The 27,055-nt window shown below is 32.6% G+C and overlaps 1 protein-coding gene across 7 annotated transcripts in view; it reads right to left on the bottom strand.

Annotated features, from left to right (window-relative positions):
• The window catches only part of Rbp (RIMS binding protein), a 230,051-nt gene that overhangs the window by 184,135 nt on the left and 18,861 nt on the right, over window positions 1-27,055 (bottom strand). For 6 of the 7 annotated variants that reach the window (XM_089645260.1, XM_089645264.1, XM_089645265.1 and 3 more), the window contains exon 2: window positions 18,501-18,746. The exons of the other annotated variant lie outside the window; for it this stretch is intronic. The gene's annotated coding sequence lies outside the window, so the exon portion shown is untranslated. The remainder of the gene's footprint in view (window positions 1-18,500; window positions 18,747-27,055) is intronic. 7 annotated transcript variants of the gene reach the window in all.

Below are 27,055 nucleotides of genomic sequence, written 5' to 3'. Positions count from 1 at the left end.
GTTGACGCATGGTATCAATATGTGGTATTAACATAAAAACATCTTTAAAGAAACCGTCGAACGTTTGTGACAAAAACAGACAAAAACCTGACATTTTTTTAACTAACTCACTGCAGTTACGCAATCATCCTTTACAGCTAAAGCATAACCAATAAAAAAGGTTTCGCAAATAAGCACCGGCTAGTATAAAGAATGAATGACGTAGGTATATGTATTCTGTATTACTCAATAAGCTTTCACTATTCTCGCAAAGGTAAATAAAGCAAGGAATCTATTATCGTAATTTCGAGCGATGTTTGTGATCGCGTGTTCATCTGTCGATCGCATGCTTCGTTATAACTGCAGGCGGCCGTAAATACGTTATGAGTTATGACCAATAGTTGAATAGTTTGTTTCATTGGAAACTGAAAAAAAACCTCATGAGGAATTGACGAGGTTAAGGAACGTTTGTGAACCTAGTGTTTGGTTTTTAATTTTTTTTAAATAACCTACAGGAGACCCTGAGGAAAATTATTTCCCTCAAGGCCTATGTCTTATTTGGGGATGCTGTGTAGAAGGATTTTTTTGAGAAGAGGAAGGAGTGAATGTGGGTCTTGATGATACCCATGTTGTAGGAGGGAGGAAAGACAAACCACAGGCGAGCTGTTGAACGATTGAAGAACGAGTATTTGAGTATAACGTTCTCATGTTGCAAAGGTAAACCTTTTACAAATTTTTGGCGCGCGTTTGGCGTGTTTCACAGGTCCCATAAAAATACCAGTAGAACAAGGACAGCTTTTACACCTGATTCCTGCGATCTAAAGATTGAAATCGGATCTTTATGCGTTTCGTGATAGTCGAATGGTTATATTTTTAGATGAATACATTATTTACATCATCCATAATTCATTAAAACGTTAGAAATATAATTATCGAAATCACAGTTGAGCCGAACATTGTATTTACGCACAGATATACATTGCTTGCGTACATTTATGTTTCGCATGAAAAAAAATGTAAATTTACATAACGTAAAGACTACTCCTCAAACTTTTCACACTGTAAAACAAAGAGACAAAAGTATGCAAGGACGTGTACAAATATGTACCAATAAACATAATCGTTGATTTCTCAATACTGCATCTCGAAGCCATGGAATCACGCGCATCTTTATTTAAATATCAATGTCATAATTTTTTTTAATTTAATTGAAATAAATTATTGATTAGGTTCATGTTAAGTTGTATTTTAGAAGCAGCAAGAGCCCTCGAACGGTGAGCTCTGGCGTAGTGAAATTTACCCAGTTTACTCTATCTTGCGTTTCAAAGTTAACGCTCCTATTTTCAGCGCTCAACGTTATCGTCCATCATACGCCATGGAGCTTTGACATATACATTAAAAAAGAAGAAGAAGCTTGTTTAAAGGAGCACGCTTATATTAAAAACGATTATAATTGTGAAAATTTGAATATTTAAAAATTCAGCCAGCTTATGTATGAATAGTAGTCCACCGATATCGCTGAATATTATAAAGTTTGTTTTTATTAGTACAAGGAGTGTTTAGAGAATGGTCTGATTGGTAGAATAAGTCGGGGACGAACGACGAATACTCGACGCGATATCTCAGCACCGGAATAAGATACAGAGTAGAATTAAAGTCGATGTAATGTAGTTTTTTAACAGTAACATTGTTGTATACAATAGTGAATGGTGGAAGAAGTCGGAGACGCCTGAGAAATACATTAGTAATTGCGAAGCATTGCGGGGTAGTCTAGTATTTAATAAAACACAACTCATTAAAATGCAGCAAAAATCTTTCGACAAATGTGTAAATTGTATTTAAACATGCCCTGTGTATGATTTAAGATTTTCACGACCAAAAGTATTTTTGTTATTTGTTTTTGGGGTGTTATGCCGTGTTGCGCTAACTCCTTCTTTAGTCAACTTTAGTCAAATAAATAACACATCTGCCCCGATGATGGACACTGAAATGCTGTCTGAAACGTTGGCTAAAGGAGTTAGCGCAACACGGCATAACACCCCAAAAACAAATAACAAAAAATAAATGCCCTATGTATTTTATCATATCCGTAACGTGTTAAATAACAGAAAAAAATGTGTTTTTAATATTATTCGGACCATATTTTGCCATTTTGTTCCATAGATGGAATTTCATATAATTATTATTTCGGCCTTATAGCGTCGCTCTAGTTCGTTTTTTTCCAACATGGTTCAACACAGTGACTATTCAACACACCTTTAAAAAGTGATATAAAGTCATTAAAAACGATGAAAAAAAAATTAACTTAACCTAACCTACTTAACCCAGTTGATAAAGCTTTTGTTTCATCACTTTCCACGACTTTATATACATATATATATTTTTTTTAAACTTCCGATTTAGTTGTCCGGGTTAAATCTTCCCCAAAGGAAAAACTTAACCCTTCCACTCACTTTTCCATAAATGATCATCTAGTCAATCAACATTATGTAAGTGCATTATATAAGCAAAATAAATACAAAACAATACAAGAACAACACGTCAACTCACCAGAGATCAAATGGGAAAATAATTCACCGACTCCAGATATTTTCATATCAGAGGGTTCGGCTCGGTAGAACTTCTAACAGGGCCTATAAATCCTACTGATCCCTCAACATAAATATTTAAAAAATCTTTTGTTATCCTACATGTATTCAAAATGACCGACTTTTGAATCTTTATATATAATTTTTTTGATAGATCTAATACGCCAAAATTTTTAATTAGAGAGCTAGGTATAATGCCAGTAGCCGAAATAACGAATGGTAATATTTTTATAGTCTGAGAATGCCAAATTCTTTTTATTTCATTTCCTAAATCTGTGTATTTTTTTTATTTTTTCACTAACAGATTTTTGAATATTACAGGAATTTGGAATAGCGACATCAATGATATAAGTTATTTTTTTAATTTTGTCATGTAAAACTATATCGGGTCTATTATGACTAATCGCTCGGTTTGTTAGTATAGTATTATCATAATATATTTTATAAAATTCGTTTTCTAAAAATGAATTTGGTTCGTATTCATAATATGGTACTACATTACGGCAGTCAATCAAGTTTTGTTTAATTAACAAATTGGTGAATTATTTTTAAAACTTGATTGTGCCTAAATGTATACTCGGACGGTACTAATATAGAACATCCCGATATAATATGTTCTATAGTTTCCGAAAAATCCAAACATTTTCTACACAAATCATCAATTTGATTTGTATCTTTGATTATATGCTTTCTATAATTTTTAGTATTAATGACTCTATCCTGAATGGCAAGCATAAATCCTTCTATTTCTGCGCTCAACTCTCCAATACTCAACCATTTGTTTGACGAAATTTTGTCAACATACGTTTGGTTGAGATAATTGAAGTGTTTTGCGTGTAAAATTTTATTTGACCAGGAATCTAATAATTCCTGGTTGGGATTTATAAAAATGTTGGCATTCTCATCGTATAAATTTAAAGGTGTAATATTAATATCTGCCTTGCAAATTATTTTGTGCATTTCTGAGCTATGAGCTTTCCTTTGGAAAAAAGTTCTTAGCATTTCTACCTGATTATGTTTCAAAGAAGTTATTTTGACTATACCTCTACCTCCTAAATTTCTAGGTAAATTAACTCGTTCTATAGCTGAATTTGGATGATGGCAATTAAACTTTGTTAGCGTAGTTCTAATTAATCTTTCTAAGTTATCTAAATCTGTATTAGACCATTTAATTATGCCAAATGAGTACGTTAATAGAGGTATTGCCCAAGTTTTTATTGCTTTTACTAAATTTTTAGCAGATAGATTGCATTTTAAAATTTTCCTGATCCTAGTTTGAAATTTAATCCTAATATCATTTTTAATACTACTATGGTCTAATCTATTTGATTGTGGGTATCCTAAATACTTATAAACCTCATCCCTTTTCATACTAGTAATTTGGAAATTTCTAAATATACTCTCGTCCCCATCTACAATTTTGCCTTTCTCTATATGGATCGTTCTACATTTATCTAAACCAAAAGTCATTTTAATATCATCTGAAAAGTTTTTAACTACTTCGATCATTTTCTCTAAATTTTGTTGAGAATTCGAAAATAATTTTATGTCATCCATATATAATAAATGCGAAATTATACTACTCTCCCTTGTATTACCCTTAACTTTTATTCCAAACTTGCTTTTAATTAACATTTTAGATAGAGGATTCAATGCTAAACAAAACCAAAGAGGACTCAATGAGTCTCCTTGAAAAATTCCTCTTTTAATTTAAATGCCCGGTTTTACTATTTTCTTACCTTTTAAATTGATAAGTAAATTGGTATTCCAAAAGGACATAATATTTTCCAAAAAGCTAATAATGATGGGGTTAATTTTATATATATTTAATACTTTGATCAGCCACGAGTGCGGGACACTATCGAAAGCCTTTTGGTAGTCTATATAGCAAGTATGTAAATTACGTTTTCGAGTTTGAATCTGTTTTAGAATTACAGAATCAATAACTAATTGTTCTTTACATCCCATATGTTTTCTGCGACAACCTTTTTGTTGTTCAGATAAAATATTTTTTTCATGTAAATGAGTATATATTAAATCTGTCAAGCAAGAGGTTAATATTTTGTATATTGTCGGTAAACATGTAATGGGTCTGTACTGAGAGGGATTATTAATATTTTCGCTTTTGGGCAACAAATAAGTAATGCCCTTAGTTAGAAAATTTGGAAAATTTTGTGGTTGAATGACAAATTTTGAAAGATTTTTTGCCAAAAGAGGATGTAAAGTAGTTAGACGTTTGTACCAAAAATTATGTATCCAATCGCAACCCGTGGCTTTCCAATTATGAGTATTTTTAATAATTTTGGTTAACAATTCAACCGATATATTAGAAAAACTCATTTGTTCAATGCCTGAAAAATTGAGTTCTTCATTTTCTATCCAGGGACTTGACTCGTTATGTTTTATATCTTTACTCCAAATTTTAGTCCAAAAATCGCGCATATCTGATTCAGATGGCAACGGAATATTATTCGAAATAATATGTTGTTTATATAACTTTTTAAAGATGTGATGAATTATCATTGAGAGGATTTATTCGGTCACCATTCAATACTGTCCTACATCCAAATTAAAAACGTGTTTTCTGCGTAATTTGAAACATTTGGAACGAATTTTACTTAAAAATATTAATTTATATGACTTTAAATCATTTTAGTAAGCTTAGAATTGAACTAATTTCATTGTATATACGTTTTTCGTAAAAAAAAACTAGAAGCGCTATTTCTCCCTATTTACCTTTTGGTATGTTCAATAAAAACGAACTAAAGCGACGAAATGTATAGATATTATCTTCATAAGAAATATTTATAAATTGGTAAAAATTCAAAATGCGGGGACTTAAAGAGTGTGAAAATAACACTAATAAAACTAATAAAATAAAAGTAATGGAAAGCTGACAATAGTATGTTATTTGTCGATTTATCTTAATTAAATCAATAATTCTTTTTTGAAAGTATGGTTGACCTATCTTAGCTTACTTAACTAGTATTGTTGCAGAAAATACAACTTTTATTGTGAATAGACTGTCTCGACATGGGGAACAAGGGCTGGGGGGAGTGGGTTGGGTGATGGGGGTGGTGGGTGGGGGTCGGAGGGCGGGGGAGACTTGTGGGGATGTTTTACGATGGCAAGAACCGTGCCAAAAATAAAGTTTATATGGATGACAAGCGCCGGTTTACTACGCTGTACTTTCTGATTTATTTCTCCGTGTATTTAGCTTTGTCAAATCGTTAAACTTATGTCAAGCAGTATTAGTTTTATATTGTTTTATAAGTGTAACTTTTTATGTACTGGCTAGTTTTCAATTTATTTGCAAAATACAGATGGAACTCTTTAATATATATATATATATATATATTGGTTTATTTGTCTCCATTGAATTTTAGTTTTTTTTATTTCGAAAATGTAAGCGGCGACAATGGTAAGAGATTGTTTTTACCAGTCGCAGCTCCGTCGTATTCATTGCGATGTTGTGTATGGGATATTTTCAAGGAAAATAACGAAATGAAGTTCTGGGAATGAAAAATGCATGAGAGGTGTGCAGGAATCTAAGGATCACTGTATCCAGAAGTGACGGACAAAAGATCTATCCCTCCCGCTGTTGTGCAAGGCGATGGGTCAAGAGATACCAGTTGAAGTGGTCAAACGGTCTCCCCAAATCAGCCTCTTCTAATCCGGCATGCCACAAAGCTGGTGTGCAAGCGCATCTTGAACAAACCTCTCCCGATAAACCCGGACACCTCTTCTAAGATCTAGAACAATCTCAGCCCATGAAGCTGGGCACTCCTGGTAAGCCACCAAACGTAGCGAACCACCTAAGGTTAACATTGGCTGGATGTGGAATGGCACAATGGATGTTGGTTAACAATAAATACCTAATGAAAAAAACCTCCCACTTCTGGTTCTCATCCAGGCATCGTCGGTTCAATTAATATGCTATCCTTCATTGCAGAAGCCACATTTACAATTTTACTAACGGTAAGGAGTAGGAGTTTTTATTATTTCAGTGTCTTAAATACTGCAATACAATATGAAACTCATTAATATGTGCATTTTTGCAATCTGGTCTTCAAGCTAAATGACATTCCTCACATTTATTAGAGAATTTAATATTGTATTATTGTTCAATTCAACAAGTTAAACGTGTTTATAATTTTTCTGAAAAATTGATATGGAGTTGGCAGTTGAGACTGAAAAGACATGAATAATTGATAGGTGAATAACAAATTAACATAAAACCTCGTAGAAAATAGAGTGTTTGTTAGAGTGACATAACCAAACAACAAATTGTGATCCAAGGTTTTTACCCCATAACCACAGTGAGTACAATTCGGAAAGTCAAGTAACAAATTTTAATGAAATAACGTGCAATTGCGTTGAAAAAATTGGTACCCAAAACATAATGTCTTCATTAGATTAGGGAAACACTATAATACTTTAGAAACTTGCCTTCTGATTAAAAGAAAAACACACCATAACCTAATTAATTCGCAGAACCAAGTGTTGAAAAACAGTCCATCATCACACTTGTACGCATAATTTATAGCCATTTATTTCGCACTTAATTTAATGCTTACTAAAAGATAATCTGCGGCCATCATCACGTGACCTATTAATCTAGCCGAGCCCCGCAGCCTCCACTACCTTACTCCCTACACTCTTTACGTCTGCTTGCACCCTTTCCACCTCCTACCCACCCATTACACCCTCGCGCCTCTTCCATCCCCTGTTACCCACTCCCGTTTCTCCCTCCGCCCGTTATGTCGCCTAAGCCCCGAGGGTGATATTATAAATGAAGTTGTCGCCAGTACATGATATTTACTGCCCACGATTCAATTGGAGAGCAGACTATGTAGAATATAATATAATATAAAATATAAATAGGTTAAGAGGGGTGAGAAGTAAATAGGTCACATTGCGTCTGGTGGCTAAGTAACGACTGCCTTGTTTAAAACGGACTATTCAGCATACAAGAAGATGAATTAGGTTGCCTATTCAGAATATGGGCTATGCTTCATACTCTTGTACGTATCTTGAATGAACAGGAATTGCTGGATCTGCGGGTTAACAATTATTCAAGAAGTAACCTCTCGAGTCCAGACAAAATAATATCATGTGATCAAATTAATCTCCCTTGACAATAAATTTCAAATAGATTCACTGTTTTGGAACGTATCCCAAAATGAAATACTGTTTTTGAAAGCAGATGAAACTCTATTTCAGATTTTGATTTAAAAAAACGGACATGTGCAATTAAAAGTATTAAAAGTTTTTGAAATACTACTTTTTTCTGTAAACTGTAAGTATTTACCACGTTATGCGAAACTAAGAAAAAAAATATTCAAAACTAGACAATTGTGTTACAAAGGTTTTGGTTTTTTATTAAAATAATATTTTTTAATTTGTAAATCTTGGCAGTTGTCTTTTTTAGCGGTGTTCTGTATGAAATGATATTTTTTAATTATGTAAACTTTTAAATGCAAAGATAAAGCTTGGTGTCCTCTTTTTCTTAATCTGTTTATATAACATGTCTGACAATAATAGAAAATTATAAATAATGAGTTTTATGAGGACGTGTCATTTTGCGACAGGTCATTACGTAGCGCGAGTGATTTAAAACAAACCACTAGGTACACTTACTTTTACAAAAATTTTAATTTCGCAAAGAACTATAAGTATGCCAATTATAACTTCATTATTGATTTCTTATAAGAATAGTTTTTCACGCAAGGGAACCTATCAATTTATGATTACAGTGGGTGGTCAAATCATTAGTTGCACAAGAATTTCAATAAAATTATTTAAGAATTATCAGCTTTTAATGCATAAACAAATTTTTCGATAATTTTATTATAATTTTATTAATAAACTTGAGTAAGTCAGTCTATAGTAAGTCTGAGAAAATGCCTCGAAACTATCGACAAATTCGTGACATTGGCCTGGAAAACAGGAGAAAATTTACAAAGGCGTTGCGCTAGTTAGGAGTGCAAAGGACGAAAATTATAAATGAAACCGGAGTTACTACTTCTGTTAGAACAACCAAGCGTCGTTTTGTAGAAATGGGGTAGCTGTAAAATACGCCAAAGGAGGTTCAACTAGATAATTAGAGATTTTTCTAAACATTTTGAATCGAGCTTTTTCTCAAAAAGTATTTTTTAAAATAAAAATAAATATTTTTGATTTTATAAACAGTTCTTAATTTTCATTATATATAAATCAGTTTTTTATTTAAAAAAAAAAACAATTTAAAAGTTTAAAATCTCAGTATTTTAAAATAAAGTACAGTTTTAAACTGGTAATAAAGTAATTATATAACGCTTAACCAATAATTTGGTCATCCACTGTAGGCAAAAATTCCACAAAAAATATTGATATTGTTTTTGTCTTTATTATGAAGACACATAAATCAACAAAATTTGTCTTAGAAAATAAAATTTTGGTATCACGTACGTTAGGGGATGGTAGAAGCGATGATTGACTAAAAAGCAGGTCGATTCGCGGTAGATATTAGTTAATGAAGGCTGATTTTTTATAGGTCATACCAGCTAATAACGTCAAATTTATATGACAGGAAAATCGCCTATCCGTGTGAGACTTCCTTCAGTAAGGGAGTAAAACAGTTTTAGACGGTGAAAATGGCGTTGGTCACTCACACGAACACCATGAGTTTTTCCTACAAGGACGCAAATATTGTCTTAAGCAATAGGTAGGTTTTCGTAAACGGCAATAACGTTTTTATCACGGATCTTTTAGGAACAGACAAAAATATTCACATAATATCAGCTTCACTAATCATCTATAAAGATAACAAAAATCTAAAGATGTTTAATTTATTTGTCAAAAACTAGACAAGTTTATGAGCTATAAATTTTTTAAATTCACATATTGTTATCAGTATATATTATGAGGTGGGAATAGTGAGAACTTAACACAAAACCACTGTGTAGGATACACACGTGGAATAGACTGGGTGTATTACTGTTTTTGAACGCTTGTTTAATTGCTTACGTTTTTTGACAGATACTTGTGATCTATGGATATGTTTTAACAACACCTTTAAGTGTTGCCATTTTGACGATTAAATACGGTCCCAAAATATTGTTTTTTCTTTACTTCCAACTACATCTGCAAATCAGTTTGAAACCGTATGTATGCAAATAATGATCGAGTAAACGAAAAATTTTCCATATGGGTCCTGATATGGAAATAAGTATCGTGTAAAAAGACGCCAGTTTAACTAACTAACGTTTATTTTATTAAAAAAATAATTACTTTACTTTATAACGTTTACTTTTTTTACTTTTTACTATACAAGCTTTTAATATAAGCTGTAAAATTTCTAAGATGTATAAGAACAAAAAATCATGGAACGTTTACAAAATGTGTGAGCTATAAATTCCATAATACTTGTCTCTTTCCTAATTGTTCTAGAATTGCGATATCAATGCCAGGGTCACAGCTCGTAGAGAAATGTCAAATGAAATAGCGGTTTACATTCCCGCCAGGGTTATATCCCAAGGAAATTCCGATATGAAGACGTGTCAATAAAAAGTCTGCTATAGCCAGCCTAGAGAGACGTGAATGCTAAATGCCAGGCATAGGAACTCATAAAACAGTCTAAAAGTCGTCATCTTTTACGTTATATACTATGTATACTTATTCACTGTTTTCTTTTAATCCAAGGACTTCTAGTATAACATTAATCTGACGTGTTTAATTAAATAGCTAGGATTGTTATTATATTTTAAAACACTTAACTAAGAACAGGGTTTGCATCTAGACATCATCGGTTTAATCTTCTGCGGTCCTCTAAAATCTTTTATAATGGAACATGTATAGAACAGTACCTGTTCGTCCTGGTGTAAGTTCATTTTTCAGATTACGAAACATTACTTCAAATGGTTTTATATGTAATATTTGATTTGACATCTTCACTTATCGTGATTAATTTTTGGGATATTATGCGTATTGCGCTTCCTCCCTCTCTAGCAAGCGTTTAGGACAGCAGTGCACATGTGTGTTTATGTAAATAGAAGTGATTTTTTTTTTAAATGAGAATCTTCATAAAGTCCCAACTGCTCCCCACCATCTGGAGCCAGTGAGACTATGGCATCCCCAATTTGAGTATAATGCGAGGCTGAAGCTAGATGGGAGGGGAAGCAGATGGAGAAAAGGAAGGTGGGGAAGAACCTGGCTATTCAGATCTGGTCACCTAATACGGCCAAAGTCATTTCAACTAACGTTTCAATTCTGAATGGTGGTCTTACACAAGGGCGATACTGAGAGTATCTTCCATTCTGGAACGTTCCGCAATTATTCTATATATTATTTTTAAAATAGCCCAAATTCATCAAATCAAATTTACTTGCACATGCCGGAATTTGAAGGGGTGACCTCCGGCTTTATCTCCTATACCTCTCCCTATACCACGGAGGCCATTGTGCACGTTAATCCTGTTAGGGTCAGTATTTCAGTTCAATAATTAGTAAAATTAATGTGGGTTTCGGCGTTTAGTTTTGGTGTAACCGTCAAGTATCGGATACTAAGAACTATACTACGAGTATATTAAGCTTAGCCCCGTCGCGTTGTTCCTTTCACTAATAATAAGTATACGTCTGTCTCGACACAGGTGTACCCTAGTGAGACAGATGTCGATAAATACAAGTAAAAACCTTTATATTGATAGATAAATAAATAAAAAAAAAATAAAAAAAAAATAATATTTCAGTACCTGATTTTGCTATAGCTGTGTTTAATAGAGTAACCAGATCTGAATATACAGGTACTTCTCGACCTTCTCCTACTCTCTCTTTCTTGTCCTCATATTCTTCGGACACAAAACATAGTCCAATTGTAAATGCCATATCGATCCACTAACTCAACTGGCGCGGCAGTCGATTTCTTGTACATAAAAATAAAATAAACCTACATATTTCTTATGTATTTCACTACTAATATACTTAACAACTATAAAGCACAGCGTCCAACTCAAGAGTCGGAGATTTAATCATCTGCAAGCCTTACATAATAGCAATCTACAATTTCAGCTTGTTTAATAATGGGTACAGGAGAACTCAACTATTCTAAGCTTGAAAGATGAAGATATTTTATTATTAAGCCCTCGCATACTCATTTTTACCGATTTATAGTTTTTCGTTAACTCCTTCAGTTTTTAAGTTCCAAAAATAAGTTATTTTTGAAGATAATAATATCGAAACGCTAATTATATGAAATTTCCTCGATAGAAAAAAAATCGCAAAGTAAGCTCCGAAAATTATTAAAAACACGTTTTGTTCTGTTATTTAATATGTTATAGGAATGAAAAAATCAGAGTGTATCTTTAAATGTAGCTAAAGAATTTTGCTCTATTTCAAACGAGTCGTTTATTATTAAACATATTCAGCATTTTCGCTTAAGGCGAAGCTTAATGCCAAATCACTATTTTGATTAATCTTTATAACGAATTGGTGTATATTATGAAAACCAAAAAAAAATATGCTTTAGATAAAATGAAGGTTTTCCTATCGTTTCGCTTGAGTAGAATACAAAAAAAAGAATAAATTACTCAATAAAAAATATAAATGGAAACTAATAAAAAAAAATTTCAATAGAAATGTATGAAGGCGTAAAGGAAACAACTTTTTAAAAATACAGTATTATAGCTAAGATTATCTGTGAAAGTTTCACTTGATTAACTTTTTTGCTTTCTTATAAAATTATTTACAAAATAAATAAAAACCAGTTTTGTGCTTGAAATCGAACGTTTCTAGACTCCGTTTGTCAAACGATTTTAATTCCTATTACCTACAATATAAGGTATACCAAGAATATACACATTTTTGGCTTGTAGCTTCCTCTTAATTATTATTGTTTTTAATATTAGCGCTCTCCCTCTAATATTCGTATCTACATATTTCCCTTTCAAACCATCTTTGAACGCTTACTACGGGACCTTAACACTTCAAGTAGAGCAATTAATATCTCAACAGCAAATTTAAATTGTAGTTATAATAACAGTCTGTTGGCAGTGTAGGTAATAATATGGACACGATGTAGCGATAGGAAAATGATCGATGTCTAACAAACGCCTGAAATAAAAAGTTCAGGCAACATGCTGAGCAGCAAAGCAGTGCGATTGTATTACAAGGCGAATATTTAGAAATGCTGCGTCAGGCTAAAAATCACTAGCGACCCGTCGCGACGCCGCGATGACGCACTAACTGTGCTACACGTAAAAAATGTTGGTTTAATTTAGGACTGCCTCAAATTCAAAAAAGCCTACAATAATTTTTAATAAATACCAAATCATTTGCCGAAACAATACATACTTAAAAGGAAGATAAAAGAGTAAAATTTTAGTGTAAATAACATGTATGTTATATAGATAGGCGAAAATACTCCAGAAATATGAATTTCAAGGGACAGGCGACACGCTTATACAGGGTTTTCCAATAAGAAGTGTTATTTTGAATAGCCCGCTATTTCGGTAGATATTACTTTTAAAGCTATCATTTTTTGACATTTGACAAGTAGATACTACGCCATTAATAAAAATGGAACGATACACGCTTCAACAACGCATTGAAATTATTAAAATTCACTTGAGTGAATCAAATGCAAATCAACCTGAGTGATGAGGCCCATTTCCACCTCGGTGGCTTCATCAACAAGCAAAATTGTCGCATCTGGGGCTCGGAAAACCCAAGAGTTATTGTTGAAAAGCCTCTCTATCCTGAATTTGTGACTGTTTGGTGTGGTTTATGGTCCGGCGGAGTCATTGGACACTACTTTTTCGAAAATGAGGCTGTAGCAACAGTTACGGTGAATGGATTGCGCTATCAAGAGATGATTAATGATTTTATATGGCCGGAATTGAATGATATTGATCTAGACAACGTTTACTTTCAACAAGACGGCGGCGCTACGTGCCACACAAGCAACGAAACAATTGATCTTTTACGATTGAATATCAAAATAACACCTCTTATGGGAAAACCCTGTAGATAGTGGAAATCTTCAGTATAGAAGCGAAGTATGAGATTCCAATTTTTTTATTACGATATTTCAAGAAAAAAAACACTAATTCGGTTTTGGGTAAAGCGGTAAAACTGACGTGTTAAAAATCAACTTCATTTATCAAATTCTCCCTCTTTTTCGTATGGCAGAGAGTTGGTGAAGGACAAAGAGGAATCCTGAGATTATCCAGCCAGTTGGTGGCATCGGGGGTCATTTTGGTTGTCTCTTTCGGTACTGATTTGCGGGAACATTTTTCTACAATGATGTTGTCTGAATGTGTCCTCATTCACACAAATTAGAATCCTCAGAATATATATATATGCACATAAAATGTGATTGCTAGGTGCATGTTCGAGTGGAGCTAAAACAAATGTATTATTTTCAAAGTTTTCATAAGTTACTGCCGTAACCCCAAGAAAAACACTAACAAATTGTTATATTTTGACACCAGACGTGGCTTACAGCATTGGGAGTTCAATTGAAGAATAAAAAGGGAGAGTAAAAGTCTTAAATTTTGCGGGATAATATCAAGAGAAAAAATAGTAATAATTCACAAACATGATCCCGAATTGAACTATAATGAAATAAAATTACACTAACATGATCCCATAGTGAACTATAATTAAATAATATTATACAAACATGATCCCAATTTTTTTTTATTTTTATATTAACTCCACACAGTAGGCCCTGAAGAAAATAATTTCCCTCAGGGCCTATGTCATCTTTGGGGGTGCTGTGTGGAGGGTCTTTTTGTGGAGAGGAAGGAGTGAACATGGGTTTTGAAGAGTCCCATGTTGTAGGAAGGAGGAAACACAGAGGCCGGCAGTTCGTTCCACAGCCGAGCTGTTGAACTTAAGAACGAATCGTAGAAGCGACCCGTTCTCATGTGACAAATGTCAACCGTGTATAAATGTTGGGCGCGCGTTTGGCGTGTATCCCGACTACGCACCGGTGCCGAAGGGATCAATGACGCTAGTTCCTCAGAGCATCTTCCATTGTAATACCGATAGAACAAGGACACATTGAACAATAATGAAATAATAATAAGCAAACATGATCTCAAATTGAGCTTTAATGAAATAATACTACACAAACATGATCCCGAATTGAACTATAATGAAATAATAATAATATTCAAACATGATCCAAAATTGAACTATAATGAAATAATATTACACAAACGTGATCCCAAATTGAACAACAATAATATACAAACATGATCCTAAATTGAACTATAGTGAAATATTATTAATACCCAAACATGATCCCGAATTGAACTAATACTAATTAAATAATATTGGATTTCAGGTTCTTTAGGTTAGCCGAAAACTCTGTTTGCTAAATTAGGCTGAACAGAATTTAATTATATTTCCACCTACTTCCAGAATGGAAGATACTCCCAGTAGCGCACTGGAGAATGAGAACCATTCTGTAATTGAAACATTGCTTCCGGATGCATGGTTTTTTCCATGTGTGCTTGGTTTTTTGGGTAATTTCTGTTCTTTTACCGTATACCAAAAATATGATCTACAGTACGGGTTCACAAGATCACGTCAAGATTTTTAAAAATTCATTTTAATAATAACAATTATTTAATTTTAAATCCTCCCTTTAAGTCCTACAAAAAACTTGATGATAATTAAAAAAAACTTTTATATGTTTTTATTTGTACCGTGAATGCGGTGTGTATTTTAAAAAATATAACTTTTCTATTATTCAAAGAAAAAATAATATAAAATGATTGTTTATAATAAAGCATTATAAATAATTTACTTAGATACAGTCGTTTCATTACTTAAATTCTCCGTGAAAGATCAGTTTTATTATTCTTAAAATTATGTTTTTTTTACCCCTGAAACATGGTTTTTCATTTTTGGGACATGGCATCACTGCTTTAAACGGCTTTAGCCGTCCCCCACCTTTCTCTTCCTCATTTCATACCCCTCCCCACTTCCTTTCAGTCTCACAACATACCTCGATTAGTATGCCATAGTCTCACCGAATCCAGACTACTGACATAGCAAAAAAACTTGTGAAAAATCAGTTGTATTTAATAAAATAAAATAAATAATGTTACCATAATTGACGTTCTTGAAATTCTTGGCTTTATAACATTATTCCTCACTAATCTACACAGCTTGTTGGAGCCATCCACTCTCTGGCAATTTAAGCAGGCCATATTAATTGACGGTTTCGATTTCAGTCTGAAAAGTTGCCTTTCCACCCACTTCGCTGACCCTCGTCGCCTACACACAGTCTACTTTTCTAATTAATGTTCGATTGACTTAAGAGGAACGGCTGCGCGGCCTTTTTCATTAAAAAGTTAATTTTTGGTTTGAGGCCGAAATTCTCCATGAAATTGAAAAATATTAATGTCAGCATAAAAAATATTATTATATGAGATCAGAAATAGATAATATACTGACACTAAATACAGAATGAAACCAAAACCACTAAATTGAACAAAAAAAAACTATTCAATACATTTATAATAACTTTATATTATACATACTACTAAACTTTAATCATATGTAAATGAAATCATCAGCACGGGAAATCCCAGTGAAGATATCTATATATCTTCCAGACAGCATAAAACAATGTGATTCACAAAAAAATTTCAAAGATAATGTAAAAATTTGGATCAAAAATAAGAATAGGGCCTTCACCAGTGCATTCACCCAAATTCGCAGTTATTGAAGTCACCACATTATTGAGCGAATACATCTTAAGGCGATGCACTACGTCGTGTAATATTTTTAATTGAACTGCTATCAATAATAACCCTTACGTAGATGGCGATAAGGTTTAAATTCCCGCTTAACACCATCCGCCTGTTTTGATTTATGCAAGAAAAAAACATGGCCAAAAAGTGCCTTTTATTTTATTTTGTGGATGTTCAAGAATAAATATTTAATTTTTTTTTGATCATTTTATAAATAACTTAATTTGCCACATTATACAATAAAATCATAACCGAAAATGGGTTCGTAAGTAGGAGATTTTGAACTTTAAAGCAATTTTCATAGGCCGTATACATTATTTTTTTCTGGACTTATAAAAACACTTATCTAAAAAATACTATGTATTCTACTTGCAGTATTTAATTAAAGCATCTGAAACATTTCTAGGCGACCAAATTTTCAAACCAAAAACACATGAATTTGCATTACTACGTATGGCATCGCCTTAATACAAGTGTAGTTATGTTCAAAGGTATTAGGAACTAACAGGAAAAATTCTGCCTCAACATAGACTAGCCTAGTGAGGCGGTATTTGAGAAACCTCAACTGTACTTTTATTTTCTTTTTACCTTCACAATATTATGTTGTATTTTTCTGTTAATTTTATAACCTTGAATATAAAAGTTACAAATCAATGTACACCATAATTTGAATGTATAGTTGTAATGTGTAAACATTCCTAAAAGTTATTATTATTAAATATTTGTTACAAAAAACGTAATAAACCACTTATTATTACTAAGCTTTTTTTATTTTTATGTGATTTAAATTACATATTACATTTTTCACGATTTTAGAGGCAAATTTTGATTATTTGTCTGTTAATAGATTATTAGAAAAATAATCTAACCCAACCTATTACTTTAATAATAATATTTTAATTTACATACGAAAATTTTTGGTTTTAAATTGAATCGGACGTTATTTTTTATTTTGCAAGATATTTACACAGCAGCTAGTGTAGAGTTGTTTTCTAATTATCATCTCACAAATATTTGCCAAAGTTACCTCTAAAATCATGAAGAATCGAATTCTTAAATAGCCGCTACTTTATAATTTGAGACACAAATAAATAAAAGGGCACGCCTGCTTCTCCCGTTCCTCTTAAAACAGAATATCTACAGAGGATATGTATTGACGGTTAGTAGCTGAGTTAACAAATGCGTTGTGTTCCTACCCTTTTTTTTCTCTGCTAGCAATCTTTTTCAATTCACAAGCAATATTTTCCGCTTATTATGATAGCGGTAGGAGTTATTAATATACTAACTAACTAACTAACTATTACCATATTCCGCTGGGGTAGGCAGAGAGGACGGACCGTTAAACAACTCCGTCTTGGTACAAACTCCTTGTCTCATTCAAATTCATACATCGTTTCTAACATGCTCATATATTCTGACTTTTGACATGGCCCAATTCAAGTATCTGATTCAATTGATCGTGCCGTGTCTTCCTCGGACGTCCCCGACTTCTGCTACCATTCAAAATTGCGTCATATATTCTCCTCACACGCCTTTCTTCGTTCATTCGCTCTACATGCCTAAACCATCTAAGGGTCCCTTTCTTAATCTTACTCATTACGCTTACATCAGACTTGCATTCTTTGCGGATCTCCACATTTGTCACACGATTATAGATGGGTTTACCACCTATACGCCTCAGGGATCTCATTTCTACAGCATTCAGTCTACTTTCATCCTTCCTCTGCCAGTTCCATGTCTCACTGCCATACATCAGGGTAGGTACCAGCACTTCATTGTGGACTTCTAAATTCAACCCGTATTTTGTTGTTTATGATATGTTTCTTCTATCCCCCTTTCAAACCATCTTTGAACGCTTACTACGGGGCCTTAAAACAAAAATCACTGTTTCTTTCACATGTTGCCACTGAAAAGAACCTGATGCCGGCATGCTTGTACTAGGGGTTATGCACTGTACCGTTCCTATAGTGCAGTAACGTGTGAAGGTTAGGTTATTGTTAAAAAGAGGTATCACCCAAAATATGCCAAAAATCGCTCGAGTCGTCACGAGAAAAAATTAATTGTATTTTTATTACATAACAAGAACAATGTTCGTGTATGGTGATTTTCTTGAATGGTAACCTCTCGGCATCTAATAAGTTATCTTATTATACATACTATATACAAAACAAACGAAAAGATTATTTTACCTTATAATTCAGTGTCAAGCCGTGCTGTCTTCCTTGATAATAGTCTACCCCTCTCTGGATGATAAATCCTTGTGGTGCACTCTCTAGTTATCATCATTTATAATTCCAGACATTCGTCGGAACTCATCGCAGTCGGTTTATTTAATACTTGAGCGGTGAAGGGGTTAAAAATATATAACACTTTAAATTAATTTTTAAGGGGGTTGGTTGTAAGTTTATTTAAATATCACTGGAGAAACACAAACACTGAGAAATTATTATAAAATTTAGGATTGAGAGGAGTTTGTCATATAGATTATCACGCAATTATATCCCAATTTTAGATTTTTTTACATTATTTTTTATTTTTGCGTAAGATTTCAAATTGGTACATTTTTGAATACCTTGGCAATTAAGATACTTGATTATAGAGAAGGTTTTAGTGAATAGCACAAGGAATAACAAATTATAACAAGCTATAAATATTTGCCTGAAACATCAATACAAATTGAAAAAATCTTCCGAGAAAAAAAATCTGCCGACGGAAATTGAACGAATGAAGAGTTTAAAAAAAACCACAATATTTTTGAATGAAAAATATTAGTACATATTGAATTATTTGGCAGGCTTAGAATAAGTCGAAGGTTGCGGGTTCAATTCCCGTCGGCGGCATTTATTTTTCTCGGAAGATTTTTTCAATTTGTATGGGTGTTTCAGGCGATTAATTAATACTTGTTATAATGTTATTTATTTTATTTATTTATTTATTCATTTAAATTTACACACAGTACAATATGATACAAGATATAATTAAAATATTTTGTGATTATTGATTATTGTACTTTATCAGGTCGAAATTATTGGTTCCTAACTAGGCAAATTGCCCGTTCCAAGAAACCAAAAAATATGTGAAAGTAAGTGTGTGATTTGTCTATGTCTATAATATATCTCATTAATGTTTTAATTTGTGATGTTTAATCGTTACAATCTAATGATAGAGTCGAAATTGAGCTGTTGTGTATGTTTCAATTGTGTATGAGCAAAAATTAGAATAATGGAAGATATATATAGTGTGTGATTAGTCTATGTCTATTTATTACGTGACGTTTTTTAACATTTTTTCAGATTCTCCTCTGCCCAGTCCAATCAGCCATTTAGTTATTATTGGGCCTATGTATGAAATATTACAAGTTTTAATGTTTAATTCAGGGGGGATTTTTTTGTACAATATAGGTCCCAAGTATGTGTGTGTCTTTTGGTACTTTGCCGTATTGCTCGTTGGGATCATAAGGTCATTTCTGGTGTGGCTTCTTGTGATGTGTTTATGGTCAATTTTATTAATATTGTCTAGATTTTTATGTACATGGATAATAACCTTTTTTATATAGTTTTGACAAACATCAAGTACATTAAATTGTTTAAAGAGCTCATCGCTAGAGAACCTATATGGTTTGCGCATTATGACTTTAATTATTGATTTCTGGGCCTTCATAAGCGGATCTAGAATTGATCATCCTGATGCTCCCCAGCCAATGCAACCATACATTAAGAGGGGGTTGCACAGTCCGAAATATATTTTTCTTAGATATACTTGTCTAATTATGTTTCGCACTGCAAAGAAAATGGGAGTAAGTTTTCTTACCCTAGTTGTAAGATTGTCAATGTGATAATTCCACTTAAGATGATTGTCTATTATAACACCTAGGTACTTGATGTTTTTCACACATTCAAGATCTTCACAATAGCAGTTAGGTTCAGTATTATAGGAGTTACAGTCATGATTATGTGTTTTTATTGTGTGTGTTGTACAAGGTTGTCCCTTTATGGTTGAGCTGAATCTCATGTATTTGCTTTTAGAAGTGTCCAGTGTTAGTAGATTTTTGTTGAGCCATTGTTTTATCACATTAATTCCACTTTCAGCAAGTTTGTGTGTGTCAGTCCAGTCATCTCCTTCAAAGATAGCTACCGTATTGTCTGCGAATGTAATAATTTTACCACCGATTGGTAGCTCGCACAACTCATTGATATAGATTATAAATAGAAGGGGTCCCAATGTGTTTCCTTGTGGTACACCAAAGTTAGTGCCTAGTGAGTTACTCAAAGTTTTACCAGTTTTATAAATATAATATAATGTACATTTCTCATTAATTTAATTCTTAAAAAAACATAATAACTGTGGTATAATATATCAACTATACCCAAATATTTTTAATGAATATGTTTAATATTCCTCCGTTAAAACAGTATTTTACAATATTTTGGATGGGAGTGGTAGATACTCTCAGTATCTCCCTAGTGAAAGATTACTATTTAGAATCAAAAAGTTTTTTGAAATTACTTCCCAACCTTCGTCCATCGCATTTCCCGCCCCTCGCCACCCCCGTCAGCCTCAACATACCCCGATTGGGATGAAAATAGTTCCGGACAATCGGGAGCAGTTTAGAAAATGTCGTTTTGAACTGTGCACTTGTCTAAATAACCATCTGTCAAACATTTAGACTATATAAATTGTTAGTGTATTTATATTTTTAATCGTTTAATATATTAAAAAATTTCTAAAACCGTTGTAGCAACTCGAGTCGGATATTTTCTAAGTAGAGCCACACGGGGTAACTGTACGCGGTGGGAAAGTATACGCGGCGATGTTCGTATAGTCACTGGTCACTCAGTCAAGTAACCGCCCAACTCCTCACATCGACCATAAGCTGTCTATAATTATTACTAATTTTCTATATTTAAAAAAAATAAAATGTCAACGGAGACCAGAATTTCATTTAAAATTTTTCTTCAAATAATTTCAGGAATCACTTGTCAAAGTAAGTCAAGTACGTTCCTTAGCACCCTGTTTATACAAATAATTTTAAACGAGTACATGTTTCAATGTTAAATTATGTCATAATATGTTGTATATGTAATGTTTTTCTTTTTCCGTTTGTAATGTAATTTTTTTCTTCTCTTTTTAAAATAACAGTTTATTATCTATTTTATTGCAATCAAATATCAATGTATATTATCATGGTCACCCTACATGTTTAGTACATTATACTGTAATGAATTTAGCTGGAATTAGATTAATAGGTAACATGTAGGTACCCAATTCGTAGAAACTTTGTTCTCTTAATATATAATCTTTGTGTTATTTTAATTAGTTTTTTAAAATTATTAGCATTAACACAGGCTGGTCCTAGTGAGGTTAAAAATTAAAAACGTAAAAAAAGATACAATGTAAAGAAACAATAAACAATATAATTTAAACAATAAATAATAAACAATAAACAATTAACAATAAACAATTTCATGTTTGATTCTTATGGTGAAATATTCCCCGAATAAGTAAGCATTCAGATAGGTCATTTTGCACCCTATATCAGATTGAAAGCACAGTGCGAACACTGCGGTATGCATACGCTTACCTCGCCTACGGGTGAAGTATCGCAAATCGCAATAGACATGCATGTGAACTTTTTGACCCATGAACTGTGTGAATTTTTGTGTTTGTTTCAGGTATATAAATAATCAATCTTATTAATAAAAAAATGGTATAAATTTTATTAAAATTCTAAATACAAAAATCTTAAAATAAAAATTGCCTGCTTTTACCCAACGTGACTTCTAGTTCTTCATGGGACAAATATGTAAGGCGTTAAAAATGTGAAAAATTTAGCGAAAATTCCAAATATCACCGGTATTTGGTTTACAGGAAATGGGGACGCTTTGTTCTATATTTTGATGGAATTTTTCCTCTGTACCGCATACCCAAAACATAAAGCATTTTGTATGGACATGCGAAAACGAATTAAAATGATTTTTAAATACTATGTTATATCTTTTAAACGTATAATTATATCATTGGGGAACGTAACCATAACCAATGTCACCCAAAAAACATTTGTAGTATTGGGATGGCTAAATAATAGTAAAATGACTGCAAATAACTCATTTGAGGAGCGTTTTTCAAAATTAATATGTCGGAGGTCATTTTTTCTGGACTATTAACAAATTTTGAAGTGCAGTTCAAATACAAAAAAAAATTAAGAATTCGGAGTATATGAAACTGACGAAAGCATTATTTGATGATTTACTTCTCAATTATACTTCCCAACATATAAAAAAATAATAATTAAAACTCAAAAGTTAAGTGATTATAAATCAATAAATAAATTAATATGTAATTGTTGATGTGACAGAAGTTAGCTCAATTTTGACTCATTTCTTCTTGATAAATCATTTTTACCTATCACAATTCTTTCTTGAGCTGATAATCAATTTATTTTGCCTGAGGCCTAGGAGTTTAAAAGACTTATTTAAAATGGCGACATTTCCTCAGTGCCAATAACTACAATATAACGTATAAAAAATAAACATTTCTGAAGCTTGCAAATAGTAAAATATGAAAATTTCCACCCAATAAAAAAATACACCGAAGTAAAATAATTTTCCAGTCACCTTAGCACGATACCCCAGCGGGTTGAATTCCCATACAGCAAGCCGCACATGGCGTCGCGTAGTTCTTAATTTAGAGTAAAAAGACATCACGCATTCGCTCCGGCGTCAAATGGCCACTTATAAATAAACCGGCGCTTTTGGAGAGTTCAAAGAACTCGACGCTTTTGCTTGGCCGTTCGGAAATTGCCTCAAAGGGCGATATATAAAGTGGGTCACATAAACGGTCCTCTGTTACACAGTAAAAATCTTAATTTTGAACAACCAAGCAAAAAGGGCAGGAAGTTTTGTGCTAGACACATAGGGTTGTTTGAGCTTTTTCACAAAGTGTCGGCGACTGGTCGATTGTTTTGATGTGGTATGGAGCGACCTAGCGTTTGTATAACAATTCACCCCCGAAAGGAAGCATCGATTTCTCTTGTGACTGGTTTTCACTACACAAGAGACTAGTAAAATTGCGCTCGTAAATTATACTTTTTTGTAAAAAGTAGTGTGCATTCTTGATTGGACTGGAGTTTGACGGTATAAATGATTTATTCCTTTTTTTATCAGTTGGTTGATTATGCTTCCAGACATTTGGGATGGTAAATTATCGGTTAACCGACGATTTATGCTTGGTTTTTCTTCCGATATTTTTAGCCCTCTGAAGTATAATTACCACAGAGTTGTTAAAACTCGAATTTAATGCAGGTTTTATGCATAAATTGACGATATTTTGAATAGGGTGACTTACGACTTTGTACACGCAATTTTAACAAAAATCTGCTGTTTTAAAGAGGTTCTATTTTTTTTTTGAAAATTCATTTTTTTTTAATTCTCAAATTTCAGTAATTTTTTTACATTTACATTGCACACTTTCAGCATATTCTAACATTTTAAGTAAAAAAATAATATGTCTATGGAGAAGATGATAATAATAAATCTAAATGAACATGAAACGGAACAAGACACAGATAAATAGCAAAAGATTTAATGAATAAAATATAATATTAAAAGATTAACTGGGAATCTCTGTCTTACCGAGACAACGTCTTTAACCACTCGACCATTTGGGACCTAAATATTATACGTCATTTTTATCGATATCGATTTCAAATTCAGAATTTAAAATATTTTCTTGCAACTAATTTTTCCCAAAATTTCGGCAGCTATCTTTTTGTAACAACAAAACATTTCTAAAGAACTGTTTTTTAACTTAGATAGTATCTCGGAAAAATATATTTTAAAAAATCTCCGGATAAAAAGAGATCATGGGTTCGATTCCCAGCAGAGACCGTTATCTTTTATTTTTCTTTTTGTTGTTCAGTTTCATGTTTCGGTTGGATTTACTAGTACTATCTTCTTTTTTAAAGATATATTAAATTGATGGGTATATATGACCTTCAAAATTTATTAAAAATCAGTTGTTCCGAAAAAAAAAATAGATAAAACTTGAAATTTTGTGTTTAGAAATTATTCTATTTTCAATGGCACCAAAATCATTTTTTTCTCTCAGTAAAATAACTAGAATATAATACAAAAATTTTTAAAACGTGATTATTCTAACACCACTTCTCATTGCATCAAATATCTACTATAAAATAATTAATCATTGACCAAATCTAAATTCAACCAAGTTAACTGACTACCCCTTTAAAGATATCAATCCAACGATGGTAGGGGACAAGGGTTGTAAGAACTGGGGAGTGGTGATTCAGGATAGCTGAAAAAATCACTGGGGGATGATGTTATCTCCGGTATTAAAATGGGATTTTAGGGGAGGCAAGATAACCCTTTTGCAAACCCCCGTGTAGATAAGTAACTGATCTGCAACATGGAAAATGTTGGTAAATTTCTAAGCAGATTTATAATTTATATAAATATATCATAAGCCCCCAAAACTTAGGACGATGAGGGTCTGGCGTCATGAAATTTGCAATACGTTTTATGACCCATGCAACTAATTCAAACTACACCTTCAATTCCGTCATGATTTATGGGTATCGATTTATATATATTATTAAGTGGAAAAAATAGTCAAAACGCCATATTATTTGTCTACTTCTATTTTATTCAACTTGGAAAAAATAGTTAAGTCAAATTAGAATCAAAATAAATAGTCAAAATAAATGATGTTGGACTTTTAGAATATTTCTCCACGAAAATTTTCAATTAATTTTATTTTTCAATTTTTTATTAATTTAATTTTAGTTCTGTTATTATTTAATCGTGGGCCGGTATCGGACCAAGTTAAAATTCTAATATTATATGAGATCATGGAATTCCAAACTGCTTGGCAAAAATAGCTGTAAATATAGATATTTTGAAAGTTCTTTTGAACCATGTTGTATATATATACTTATAGTGGAATATAATACATTCGCTCAAACAAATGGTTTGTAAGTGTAAATAAATTGATGCACCATAATCCACTTAAAATCTATTATTCTAATCTACATAATAACTATGAATTATATAAGTGAAACATGATACAGTCATTCATCTGATTGGTGCACCATAATCACCTATTGTGTAAATCCGAAAACCAAATTCAACTGTGATGTAAATATATCACAAATTGAAAGATGATACAGTCATTCAACTGATTGGTGCCCCATAATCAACTATGAATTATATAAAAGTGAAACATGATACAGTCATTAAACCTATTGGTGCACCATAATCAACTATTGTGTTAATATACACAAAAGTTAAACACGACACGATCATGCCATATTCAACTGCGATGTAAATATATCCTAAAGTGAAATATGATTCAATCGTTTAACCTATTTGTGCACCATAATCAACTATTGTGTAAATCTACACAAAAGTTAAAGATGACACGATCATGCCATATTCAACTGCGATGAAATATATCCCAGAGTGAAACATAATACAAAATTTCAACCTATTGGTGAACCATAATCAACCTTCGTGTAAATATACCCAAAACCTAAACATGACACGATCATACTAGATTCAACTGCGATGTAAATATATCCTAAATTGAAACATGATACAATCGTTCAACCTATTGGTGCACCATAATCGACTATTGTGTAAATATACTCAAAAGTTGACCGTGACACGATCATACCAAATTCAATTGCGATGTAAACATATCCCAAAGTGAAACATGATACAATCGTTCAACCTATTGGTGCACCATAATCAACTATTGTGTAAATAAACTCAAAAGTTGAACATGAAACGATCATACCAGATTCAATTGCGATGTAAATATATCCTAAAGTGAAACGTCACACAATCGTTCAACCGATTGGTACACCATAATCAACTATTGTGTAAATATACACAAAAGTTAAACATGACACGATCATACCAAATTCAACTTTGATGTAAATTTATCCCAAAGTAAAACATGATACAATCGTTCAACCAATAATTGGTGCAGCATAATCAGGAATAACAAATATAACCTCCTGGTTATGCTGGCGGTAGATACTATCAGTATTACCCTTGCGAAAGACCAATCACCCAGAATCAAAACCTTGCTTAAAATGTCTTTAGCAGTGTCTGGTGATTAGATGTGAATAGTCAGGTACTTCCCAATCATTATTTTCCTTACATCCCCCATTTCGTCACGTCCTTTAGCCTTTGCGTGGAGATAAATAATAATAAAAATACACATTATGCGTCCATGGTAGTTTTACGATATATTTTACAATACAGACGCCCCCAAATGCAAAGATCAATTATAATTATTTGATAAAAACACAAAGTTATTCTGGTTCAAATCCACATTATATAAAACGTTAAGTGTAGAGAATCTTCGCTATAAAAATAGTGGCACATTTAAAACGTTTCAAAAATTGTTTATCGCCGAAATTTTTATTAATCGCTTACCGCAAGACAGAGTAGGCTTTTTTCAGCTTGACACAAAGTCGAGGGAGCAAAAAATCTAAACCCGTGGGCACTAAAAGTGTGTGGGTAGCCACCTACCCTCCAGAACCTACCTACCCAACGTTTTTATTTATATTTTTTAGGCTGAAATTCCAAAGCTGGCAACACCAGCCGACCCGGCCCGTTCCATTTTCAAAACGATACCGCGACGGTCTCTCTATTAGGCGGGAAATTCTAAAGTCTGAGCGAGACGGAGATAAGAATCCGTTCGCGGAGTTATACTTTCC

This window comes from Hesperophylax consimilis, chromosome 22 (genome assembly GCF_061612785.1).
Source record: "Hesperophylax consimilis isolate HC1 chromosome 22, BYU_Hcon_1.0, whole genome shotgun sequence".
In the NCBI taxonomy this organism is placed as follows: domain Eukaryota; kingdom Metazoa; phylum Arthropoda; class Insecta; order Trichoptera; family Limnephilidae; genus Hesperophylax; species Hesperophylax consimilis.
Note: the sequence above shows the minus strand (reverse complement) of the source record. Positions and strands in the feature narration are given on the sequence as shown.